The sequence below is a fragment of the Erinaceus europaeus genome, chromosome 22 (genome assembly GCF_950295315.1).
Source record: "Erinaceus europaeus chromosome 22, mEriEur2.1, whole genome shotgun sequence".
In the NCBI taxonomy this organism is placed as follows: domain Eukaryota; kingdom Metazoa; phylum Chordata; class Mammalia; order Eulipotyphla; family Erinaceidae; genus Erinaceus; species Erinaceus europaeus.
The window spans coordinates 4,381,740-4,393,623 of NC_080183.1; the positions used below are offsets into that span (position 1 = coordinate 4,381,740).

The 11,884-nt window shown below is 44.1% G+C and overlaps 1 non-coding gene across 1 annotated transcript; it reads left to right on the top strand.

Moving 5' to 3' along the window:
* The first annotated feature begins 10,273 nt into the window (after positions 1–10,273).
* Positions 10,274–10,345, top strand: LOC132535484 (small nucleolar RNA SNORD113/SNORD114 family). The gene has a single exon (XR_009547282.1). It is a non-coding gene; the product is annotated as a small nucleolar RNA SNORD113/SNORD114 family (small nucleolar RNA).
* The last annotated feature ends 1,539 nt before the right edge of the window (positions 10,346–11,884 follow it).

Below are 11,884 nucleotides of genomic sequence, written 5' to 3' on the forward strand. Positions count from 1 at the left end.
TAAGTCAGTCTGATTTTGATTAAAGTAAGGTTTATTCTAAGAAGGAAAATGGTTGCTCCCATGTCAGCTGTTCAATACGTTAAAAAATATCTTTCTATTTATTTATTATTGGATAGAGGCAGACGGAAATTGAGAGGGGAGGGGGAGATAGGAAGGGAGAGAGGCAGAGAGAGGCAGCCCTGCTTCACCCCTCGTGAAGATTCCATCCCCCTGCAGGTGGGCTTGAACCCGGGTCCTTGTGCACTGTGATGTGTGCATTTAACCAGGTGCGCCACTGCCCAGCCCTGCTATTTAATATTTTACTTTATTGTCTACGTTGTCCAAGGACACCTCCTGATACAGTTGACATTCCTAGCCTGTTGGGGGCCAAAGCACCAGGGAACATGCAGTCGAGGAACGTCAGACATGCCTGGGTGTTCTTGCTCATGTATGTTTCCATGAGTTAGCAAAATAAAAATGAAAAAGTCTGCAAGAAAGAGGGCCAGGCGAGACTGTGGTGAATTTGGGTTTGCAGGAGGGGACCATCCTCGACCTTATTCACTGTTACTCATGTATATTAGTCATTCATCAGTGAAGGAGGACATATGGCTTCCCTGTCTTGACTCCCCGATCCCAGGACTTGGATGGAAACAAACAAATTAGTGATGTCTCTCCTGCCAATCAGTTGGCAGATGAAGCTGGGAACCTTGGCATCTGAGTAAAGTTGAGTTACAGCCTCTCTCGTCCCCTACCCCCCTTATCCGTGCTCGAGTAGGTCCCGAAAGAGAACTAGGAAAGAAGAGAACAAGGCGAAATTCATTGTATTTCAAGTTTTTGTTTTTTTTTTTTCTCCTGCAGAGCTAAGTTCTGGTAAGATTCTAGGGCTCTGACCTTGTTGATAAGGAAGTTACAGGCACCTGTAACTCATGACGATGAGAATAAGAATTAGAATCATAACAACAACAGTACGAATGCTTCTGGCTTTGTCTTTCATTTCATTAAGGAGCTTTCAGGAGAAGGGAAATAACACATAATCAACGCTACAACAGCCTAATTACAGAAAGCCAAGCCTGGGTGAACGCGAAATTATCTCTTTTCCATTAGTGTCATTTGTTGAAAAACACACCTAGTGCTGTTGCTCTGTGGGGCTGGAGCGTGGAGAAGATGGTGGTGTTCCCTTCTCCCTGGAGGGGAGGGGGTGTCGCCTCATGAATATTAATGACCTTAGTATACATGAGCTATAATAAGGGAGAGATTACTTCCCAAGAGGTCAGATGTGGTCCAACCAGGAGATGCCATTAGGTGGCTGATCACCCCTAGGCCCCCTTTCCATGCGCTTGAAGAGCATAGAGACAATTACCTGTAATGGTCCTGTGTGTCAGCCCCTGGACTCCTTTGACCGAGCAAGTTTGAAGCGTGTCATTGCCGACATTCCATTAAGCTCAACACGGACAGCCACAGACTTTACAGAATTTCATATTCACTTTGGAAACAAACAAACCAAGCAAAAAAAAAAAAAAACCACGAGTAGATAAATTGAATAAATTTAGGCCAGTAAAATACAGCCCACTAGGACACTGCACTGCTTTTGCCATGGGCAAACCCAGGTTCCAACCCGGCCCCCGGCAGCACTGAAGGAAGCTTTGGTCCTGTGGTCTCTTTCACGCTCTCTGCCTCTCTCTTAAGAAATTCACACAGTAGGGTTCAGCATGACTCACTGAAAAGGGCAACTTAGGATGCAAAGGTATCAGGGCCCAGGCAGTGGGCCACACTACAGTGCACCAGGACCCGAGTTCAAGCCCCTGGTCCCCACCTGCAAGGGGGAAAGCTTCACTCGTGGTGAGGCAGGGCTGCAGGTATCTCTCTGTCTCTCTTGTTCTCTATCCATCCCTGCCCTCTCACTTTGTTTCTCCTCTATCCAATAATAAATAAGTAAAAATACTGGGGGAACAACGGACGTAAATTCACCACATTTTAATAAGGAACACCCCCAAACAGGTAAATCATGCCATAACAACAACATAATTCAGAGCAGTCAGGATTAATTATTGTCCTGTGAAGATGCCCAGTCAGCAGTCAGTGCTACAATTTCTGCACGAAGAAGGCCTTCCCGCAAAGGGACTTCGTGTAAATGACAGTCTGTGTTCTTGCTGTGGGTTCGCAGGGGTCTAGTCATGGTCCCTGGGAGTCTCCCAGGGTTTTGAGCGGGGTTCCCCACAGGGAAAGCCGACCGTGCCTGTGCTGGGGACACTGGGGACACTGGGGGCACTGGGGACACGCAGCCGTGCACAGGTTAATGTGAATCAGTCTCGGTATCACCGAAACCAAGTTGGAGGCTTCTGCCTCCATTTCCCCAGCTGTCTAGACAGTCCTTCCTTCCATTTTAACTTTGCATCCCAGGTGATAGTGGTTTGCCCAGACAGCAAGTATCTGGAGCGTCAGATCACTGAGGAGAGAGAGTGGGCAGGCAGCTGGAAAGTATAGCCAGGGTCCCAGTCGTGAACAAGTTGGACAAGTCACTGTAGAGTCTTTGCAACAAGAAAATCCCAATGGACAGTGAGAGAGCGGAACGTGTATGTGGCCCACAAGGTCTGTGGGAAAGACAGGCGAATGATTCATCAGTTAATAAGTGCAGCACTTAGGCCATTCACAAGCACCATGTGGACTGCCCATCTGCACCCCAAGCACCCCGCCATCTTGTCCACTGGCACCGTGGGTGAAGGATCCAATGAGTGATGTTAGAGAGACAGAGACACAGAGAGAAAGACATGAAGACAGGAGCCCTGCTCAGCTCTGGCTGATGGTGGTGCTGGGGATTGAACCTGGGACCTTGGATGCTTAGGTCTTTGCAGAACCATCGTTTTCTCCTTAGGCCTCCCCCTCCCTTCCCCCCCTTTTCTTTATTAACTTATTTTTCTTCTTAAAAATGTTCTAATCATTTTTATTTGCTAGGACAGAGAGGAATCTGAGGGGGAAAGGGACATGGGGGAGAGACAGAGAGACACCTGCAGCCCCGCTTCACTGCTCGTGACGCTTTTCCGCTGCAGGTGGGGACTGGGGCTTTGACCCCTGGGCACTGTCTTATTTCAATCATCAGGGCCAAGATCATCACCCTCTCTTCAGTGTTAGCTTCTATAATTTTTTTTTCCATTTTATGTTTTTTAAACCAGAGCACTGCACAACTCTAGCTTCTGGTGGTGCCAGGAACTGAACCAGGGAACTTAAAAGAGTCTCAGGCATGACAGCCATTGGCAGAATCATTATGCTGCCACTCCTCCCTTGATTTGTTTTTATTGTTATTTACGCTTGGTTTATAGAATTTGGGGGGTTATTTCACCACATCCACTGCCAAAGTTTGTTGAGTCTTCTCCCCAGAAACAAAAAAAACATACCACTGTTTTCACAAAGCCCAGGAGATAGTCTAATTACTTTTTTGTTTTTGCAAGTTTGCGATAGTTATCTAGATTTTACATTTGAGCGAAAGCCTTTAGTCTTTCGGCTCTTTCAATATCTCACTTAGCATGATCCTCCCTGTTCCATCAATTTTGAAATCACAGATACACTATCGTTTTTAATATCCTGAATTTTATTTAAAAAAATGAATTGAAAAAGTGAATTGAAAAGGGCAAGATCAGTTTAGTTGTTCCTGCTTATGGACAGCTGATAGCTTTTTTTTTTTTTTCTTTTCATTTCCAGCAAATGGTACTTAAGAGTCTCAGGTAGTTACTTGTAGTTATTAATCATTGAATGAATGTGACATTGGAGTGATTTGCTTAAAAGGGGACAGACTGTATTCTCTATGGAAGCTGTGGTGTGAGTGATCTTATCCTGTTCACATCCTTCCCACATAAATGGACTCCTACTCCCTTTATTAAATTACAGAGATATGCACATGCTAATAGCAATCACATCCTCTTCACTAGTGCTTTTAGCATTTCTTAGTATCTGACATTTTAGTTTAATAATGTTTATATAGAGTATTCTGAGAACAGATCTTAAATATTTTAGTATTTTATGTCTGGGATTTAGCTGGATAATTTATCATTTCATGTATGTATTTTTATTACATTTAACTTACTGTCTTTATTATTTTTAGGTTAGATTTTATATGTGTTTATCTGTCGTAGAGAAGATATCTATTTCAGGGAGATGAGTAGATCAAGTTATTTCAATTACAGTTAAAAGGCCGATAAGTGCAGATAAGTTTTACGTCATAAAGCAAGACAAATTTAGAATTTTGTGTGTGTGTTACAGTACTAGGCTTAAAATCTATCTGGTTCTTTATGAGTAAATTTTATAAGATTGGCTGTTAGGCTAGGGAGCATAAAGTCATACACTTTTAATAGTTAGAAACCTTATTTTTGAGTGAGGTGTTAGATCTGGTGATGTTTACCGCACTGCCAAGAATCAAAAATAAAACAAGCTAATAAATGAACCAGAGTGTGGCTTTTGCACCAGTAATGAGAACTGGACATGTGTTCCAGGCTTTAGGATTCATCTGGCAGCGCAGAACTCACGTCCATTTACAAAGAGATAATAAAGAGAGTTCAGAATTGATTTTTTTTATTTACAGCATGAACACAGCTCAGCCAACTCAATCAGCCACTAATGGTGAGAATTTAGTTTACTGCTTCTATGGGGGAAGAACACACACACACACACACACACACACACACACACACACATCAAAGAAACTACCAAAGTTTGTCTTCTTGTTTTGGCAAGTTTGTGCATGGATTTTCAAGATTATTATTATTATTATTATTATTATTATTAATTATTGGGGTCATTAATGGTTTCTAGTACAGTTGCTCACACATTTATATAATCTGTCATCTCTCTAAATTACTATATATCTCTTTTTATTCCTTTCTTGAGGGATTAATGGTTTACAGTCAGCAATGAAATACAGCAGTTTGTACATTTCCACATGACAATTCAACCCCCACTAGGTCCTCCTCTGCCATCCTGTTCCAGGACCTGAACCCTCCCCCCCACTCCCAGAGTCTTTGACTCTGGTGCAGCGCACCGACTCCAGTCCCAGTTCTGCTGTGTGTGATTTCCCTTCTGATCTTGTTTTTCAACTTCCGTCTCTGAGTGAGACCATCCCATCTTCATCCTTCTGTTTCTGACTGATCTCACTTCACATGGATTCTTCACACTCCATCCAAGATGTGGTGAAGATGGTGAAAGAGTCACTATGTTTTTTAAAGCCAGATAAAAATTGGAGAATATGGGAGTCGGGCGGTGGCGCAGCGGGTTTAGCGCACGTGGCGCAAAGCACAAGGACCTGTGTAAGGATCCCAGTTCGAGCCCCCGGCTTCCCACCTGCAGGGGAGTCGCTTCCCAGGCGGTGAAGCAGGTCTGCAGGTGTCTGTCTTTCTCTCCCCCTCTCTGTCTTCCCCTTCCTCTCTCCATGTCTCTCTGTCCTATCCAACAACAAAAATAATAACTACAACTTCAAAAAAATCACCAAGGGCAACAAAAGGAAAAATAAATAATAAAAATAATAAAAAATGAAATTTAAAAAAATCAGAGAATATAGCCAAAGACGGAAGTAAGTAATGAAGCAATGTTTGCATCCAACCCTTTCCAGGGCCACTTCATTTTCTGTTTTAGTTTGGCATCAAAGCATGTGCCCCTCTCCCGTCCCTTCCAGGTGGTTTCCTTGCTGCGGGTGGGGAAATAGGAAAATGTCGGCCTACAGCCAGGAAGCTTCTCAAGTGCCAAAGTAATGCTACAGGTGCCCCTTCCTCCCTTCCTCCCTTCCTCCCTTCCTTCCTTCCTTCCTTCCTTCCTTCCTTTTTTTTTTTTTTTTCTACCCCTCAGCTCTGGCTTATGGTGGTTCAGGGGATTGAACCTGGGACTTTGGAGCCTCAGGCATGAGAGTCTCTTTGCGTAACCATGATATTATCTACCCCTGCCATGTTTCTCTCTTTCTCTATCATCCCCAAACCCTCTTGAGTTTCCCCTGAATCTATCCAAATAAATAAATAAATACTAAAAAAAAAAAAGAAATCTTGATATAAAGAGAGAAATGGGAAAGTGGAAAATAGTGTTGCAGCTGGGAGGGGAGTTCATGCGTGTTCATGCCACCATCTGGGACGTGTGAGACCCACGGTGTCAGCACCGGGCTGACCTGAAGCACGTGGCTATTGATGGAGCCGTCCACATGTGTGGTCCAGAGGTGCTTTGCTGAGCAACACTGGGTGACCCAGGGTCAAGTGTGCAGGTGACTTATTCCTCATGCTTTTGGCACTTGAAACTCACGCATGTTAACGGGATCCCGAAAGGGAGGGACGGGGCCTGGACAGTGGTGTGCCTAGTACAGCATGCATGCCGCAGTGTGCCAGGAATGAAGTGCAAGCCCCCTGTCCCCACCCCCCGTCCTCATTTGCTGGAGGGAAGCTTCATGAATGGAGAAGCAGTGCTGCAGGTCTCTCTCTCTACCTCCCTTTCCCCTCTCAATTTCTCTTTGTCTCTATCCAAAATAAATAAATAGAATAAAAATCAAGGTCAACACAAAGTGGCAAGCATGGGTCAATGGGAAGGCCATGGTAGGCTCTTTCTTTCTTTCTTTCTTTCTTTCTTTCTTTCTTTTTATGCCTCCAGGGTTACTGCTAGGGGCTCGGTGCCTGCACTATGAATCCACTGCTCCTGGAGGCTATTTTTTTTCCCCGTTAGGTTGCCCTTTTTTTTTAATCGTTGTTGTTATTGCTGTCATTGTTGGATAGGACAGAGAGAAATCGAGAGAGAAGGGGAGACAGAGATGGGGAGAGAAAGACACCTGCAGATTTGCTTCAAAGCTTGTGAAGTTACCCCCTGCTGCAGGTGGGAAGCCTGGGGATTGAACTGGGATCCTTATGCAGGTCCTTGCGCTTCTCGCCACGCGCGCTTAACCCGCTGCGCTACTGCCCGACTCCCGTTGAGGTCTGCCCTCAGCAGTGGCAGACTTGTCTGACCAAGATTGAATGTCATGAGTGTGGACTGATGCTGGGCTGCTGGTTATTATTTTTGTTAAGAAAAGGGAAACTTTTGCACGAGTTAGTTAATGGATACTGATTTTTGAAGAGAACAATATTCCAATGACTAGAATATGTCCTGTGACAACAGTTATTTTTAATTTGCCATGGGTTTCTGACCACATCAGAAAACTGCTCAGAACTTGTCCAGTGATCTTGGATGATAATGACATCGTGTAATTACATTTTTATAAATGAGTGACTAGCTTCGTATTTTATGTGGAAGATACAAATCACACACCAGTGATGGACCCTATTATGAAATGAGATTGATAGTTCTCCTGTCTTATAAACGGAGAGTCCATTCATTATTATTTGAAGACTTACCGAGAGTAGGAGAGACTGGAGGAGAGAACTAGAGTGTTACTCTTTCATATTCGATGCCAAGAAGCAAACCTCGTCTTCCCTGCATGCAAGTCCTGTACCCAGCACTGAGCCACCACCACTCCCTGCACCCCGCCCCCACAGCTGCACTGGTGACCTTCAAAGTCTAGGGATGGGGCCAAGCACTGGCCAAGTAGATTTTATTTTATTTTTATTCGTTTATTTTTTAAAGATTTTGTTTATGTATGAGAAAGACAGGAGAGAAAGAACCAGACATCACTCTGGCACATGTGCTGCCGGGGATCAAACTTGGGACCTCATGCTTGAGAGTCCAAAGCTTTATCACTGCACCACGGACCACTATTTTTTATTATATTTATTTATTTATTGGATAGAGATAGTCAGAAATGGAGAGTGGAGAGAGAGATAGAGAGACACATGCAGTCCTGCTTCACCACTCATGGAGCTTTCCCCTTGTAGGTGGGGACCGTGGGCTTGAACCCAGGTCCTTGGGCACCGTAACATGTGCGCCACCATCCAGCCCCAATTTTATTTTATTTTTATACCTTTTTAAAGCTTTATTTATTTGATAGGACAGAAGGAAATTTAGAGAGGAGGGAGATAGAGAGGAAGAGAGACAGAGAGACATCTGCAGTCCTCCTTCATCACTCATGAAACTTGTCCCCTGCAGGTGGGAACCAGTGGGCTTGAACCCGGGTCCTTGCACTGTGATGTCTGTGCTTAGCCAGATGTGCCACTCCCCAGCCCCAAAGGTGTGGATTTGGGCAGTTAGGACCAGGCCCTAAATGTGTAATATGTAAATAGGCATCCTCAATGTTTTTATCTCATGTTCCATTTCTTTCCTGTGATTCGTCATAATGGATGAAGCAGTAAGTTCAGGCCCAGACTGTTATTCTAGAGCAGGTCTGCCAGTAGTGGCCTGTGAAGGGTGAAAGGGAATTCTTCTTATTGTTAAAGCCAGCTGTTGTCCCTGCAGAGGTCTGGAGCAGGAGGTTACCTGCTCTGGGAAAAGGGCGCATAGACATTTGCAGGGAGAAGTTCATTGGGAAGGGGGATGGATAGTTCATTTGCTTGATGCCTAATTATATACATGAATAAATAAATGAATCATTGGAAGCATAAATCAGAAAAATTCGTGCATCAGTGGTGAGCCTATTGCCATCAAACAAAGATTTACATTTATTCAATTTTCACAAGTGAGAGCCATTAAAAGCAGGCGCTGAACTGTTAAATTCATGAATAAGGGAGTTTGTAGACAGATAGTGATGACAGATAATGCGTCTTATCTCATTGGTGCTCATGGTATTATTTTAAATGAAAATTGAATAAGTCAATAACTGAGGAGAGGCATTCTTGGCGCCATGATGAGCTTATGAAATGACCAGAGTTTATGATTAATTTAATTCTGCAAGAAGTGATTCCATTAAAATTCTCTAACTATGAACTCTTTCTTTCTCTTTGAGAGCCTGCGTTTGCCTCACCAAATGAACACCCCGCGGCCGACCCCCTCTTTGCAAAGAGCATGGCTTTTGCAGAGTCTGTGAGTAAGGAGAGAGGGGGCTGATGTAAGTAATTACCACAGTTTATGTTTGTGGGTTGGGAGGTTGGTTAATGGGGGTTGCTTTGGATTTTTTTTTCAAAGTAATAAATGGATGTATCACTAAATCAAAGCAATGAACGCCAGTCGGGACCCATGCAGAATTGTAGCTTATGATTAATCTGCCTCAGTGCCATTAAAACCTGGTGAAAAAATATGGCAGGGTGTCTTGCGCATTTCAGGACAATTGCCTGTCATGTTTTGCTTTGCATGTGTAAGTTTCCACTGAAAAAGATGCGGACTATTAGTTCCTCCAGGAGAAAGGTATTTGCTATATTGGTCTTCAACTGGGGGCTTAAGACTCGGGATCTTGGAAACTTCTCATCTGTACTTACTTCCTCTGGACTAGCTTGTAGCTTAGCACTGATATGTAGTCCTGAAGAATGTTTTGCCATACAGTCTCCCACCAATGGGTGTGTGTGTATTGATGATTACATAAATTCTAGACCCCTCACACCTGAGACACCCTCCCCTAACTATTGTAACTCCCTGGCTCCCCCTCCTCCAATTTTTTTAATTTTAATTTTTAAAAATATATATATTGATTGATTGATCGATTCCCTTTTTGCCCTTGTTTTTTATTGTTGTTATTATTGTTGTTGTTATTGACGTCATCATTGCAGGTGGGGAGCCGGGGACTCGAACCAGGATCCTTACGCCAGTCTTTGCTCGTCATACCACGTGTGCTTAACCCACTGCGCTACTGCCCGACTCCCCTTCCCCTCCATTTAACAGTCACCTTAGTTCCCAGATTTGTTGGTCTAGGGAGTCGGGCGGTAGCGCAGCGGGTTAAGTGCAGGTGGCACAAAGCACAAGGACCAGTGTAAGGATCCTGGTTCGAGTCCCTGGCTCCTCAACTGCGGGGAAGTCGCTTCACAGGTGGTGAAGCAGGTCTGCAGGTGTCTGTCTTTCTCTCCCCCTCTCTGTCTTCCCCTCCTCTCTCCATTTCTCTCTGTCCTATCCAACAATGATGACATCAATAACAACAACAATAAAATAACAAGGGCACCAAAGGGAATAAATAAATATTTTTTTAAAAAAGGGAGTCGGGCGGTAGTGCAGCGGGTTAATTGCACATGGCGCAAAGTGCAAGGACTGGCATAAAGATCCCTGTTCGAGCCTTCGATTCCCCACCTGCAGGGGAGTCGCTTCCCAGGCGGTGAAGCAGGTCTGCAGGTGTCTGTCTTTCTCTCCCCCTCTCTGTCTTCCCCTCCTCTCTCCATTTCTCTCTCTGTTATATCCAACAACAACAACCATGATAACTGGGAGTCTGATGGTAGCGCAGCGGGTTAAGTGCACATGGAGAGTCTGAGTGGGAGGTGTCCAAGCTGGGACCAATGATGAGGACACTGGGGTCTCTGAATCAACAGTCTTGATTACACCCTAAAACTCTGAGGTCAGAGCCCCAGTTTTGAGGACAGTGACCTTGCAATTAAAGGTAATGGCATGCAGAGTTTTCTTCTGAGGCTGTTAGGGCTCAGAGTTCTGGAAGGCGTTAAACTTAGGAGAAGTGTGTCCCGGCGCTAGGCTGTGGCTTTCTAAGCCTCTGTGTCCAATGGTGCTGAGGTAGTGTGAGGCCCAAGCATAGAGACAAGACCCCCTCAGGATTTTGTTCAGGAGGTGTGACTGGCTTATTCACCACCCAAAAAAAAAAAAAAGACAGGAGGTTCGAGCCCCCGGCTCCCCACCTGCAGGGGAGTCGCTTCAAGGTGGTGAAGCAGGTCTGCAGGTGTCTGTCTCTCCCTATCTCTGTCTTCCCCATCTCTCTCCATTTCTCTCTGTCCTATCCAACAACGATGACATCAGTAACAACAACAATAATAACTACAACAACAATGAAAAAAAACAAGGGCAACAAAAGGGAAAATAAATATTAAAAGAAGACCATCTGGGTGACGTCTGGGACTAATAAACATATGGAGAGCTTTTAAAATCAGTGCTCTCTCTCCTCTTTATCTCTCTCCTATCTGAAAAAAAAAGTTTTATTCCTAGGCCAGCTTGCATTTTTGTGGTGAGGAAGTTAGTGAATGTGGCCTCAGTCCTCCTAACAAAAAAGGGAGAGAGACAGAGACGCTACAGACCTCACTTTATTCACAAAGCTTCCCCTTTGAAGGGGCTTGGACCTGGGTCCTTGTGCATGATAACATTTGCATTCAACCACTTGTGCCAAAACAGGCCCCTTAAAGACTTTTTTAAAAAGTTGATTTATTTATTCATGAGAAAAATAGGAGAGACCTCTCTCAGGACCTCATGCTTTGTTCACAACGCCACCTCCCAGACCATAGCCCCTTAAAATTTTTTATTCTTAAAAACTCCCGTGGTCTGGGAGGTGGTGCTGTGGATAAAGCATTAGACTCTCAAGCACGAGGTCCTGAGTTCCATCCCCGGCAGGATATGTACCAGAGTGATGTCTGGTTCTCTCTCTCTCTGTCTCTCTCTCTCCTCTTATCTTTCTCATAAATAAATAAAATCTTTGGGGCCAGGTGATGGCACACCTGGTTGAGTGCACATGTTCTAGTGAGCAAGGACCAGGTTCGAGCCCCCAGTCCCCACCTGCAGGGGGAAAGCTTCACAAGTGGTGAAGCAGGGCTGCAGGTGTCTCTCTGTCTTTCTCCCTCTCTATCCCTCCCTTCCCTCTCAATTTCTGACTGTCTCTATACAACAAATAAATAAAGATTAAAAAAATATTTTAAAAATATTTACCTTTAAAAAAATAAAAAGTAAAATAAAATCTTTTAGAAAACCCAAACTCCCAGACAATAGCAGTCTTTAAGCAAACATCTTTCCAGTAAAACTGTACAAATAAAAACACATTCAGGTTACTTATAAAGGCAAGTGAATATTGAATATGTAAAGTAGAATTTCGGTGAGCTATTGCTGAAAACAGGACACAAAAGATAATTTCCCCAATTCTGTACAAGGGACATCCGTTATTGGAATA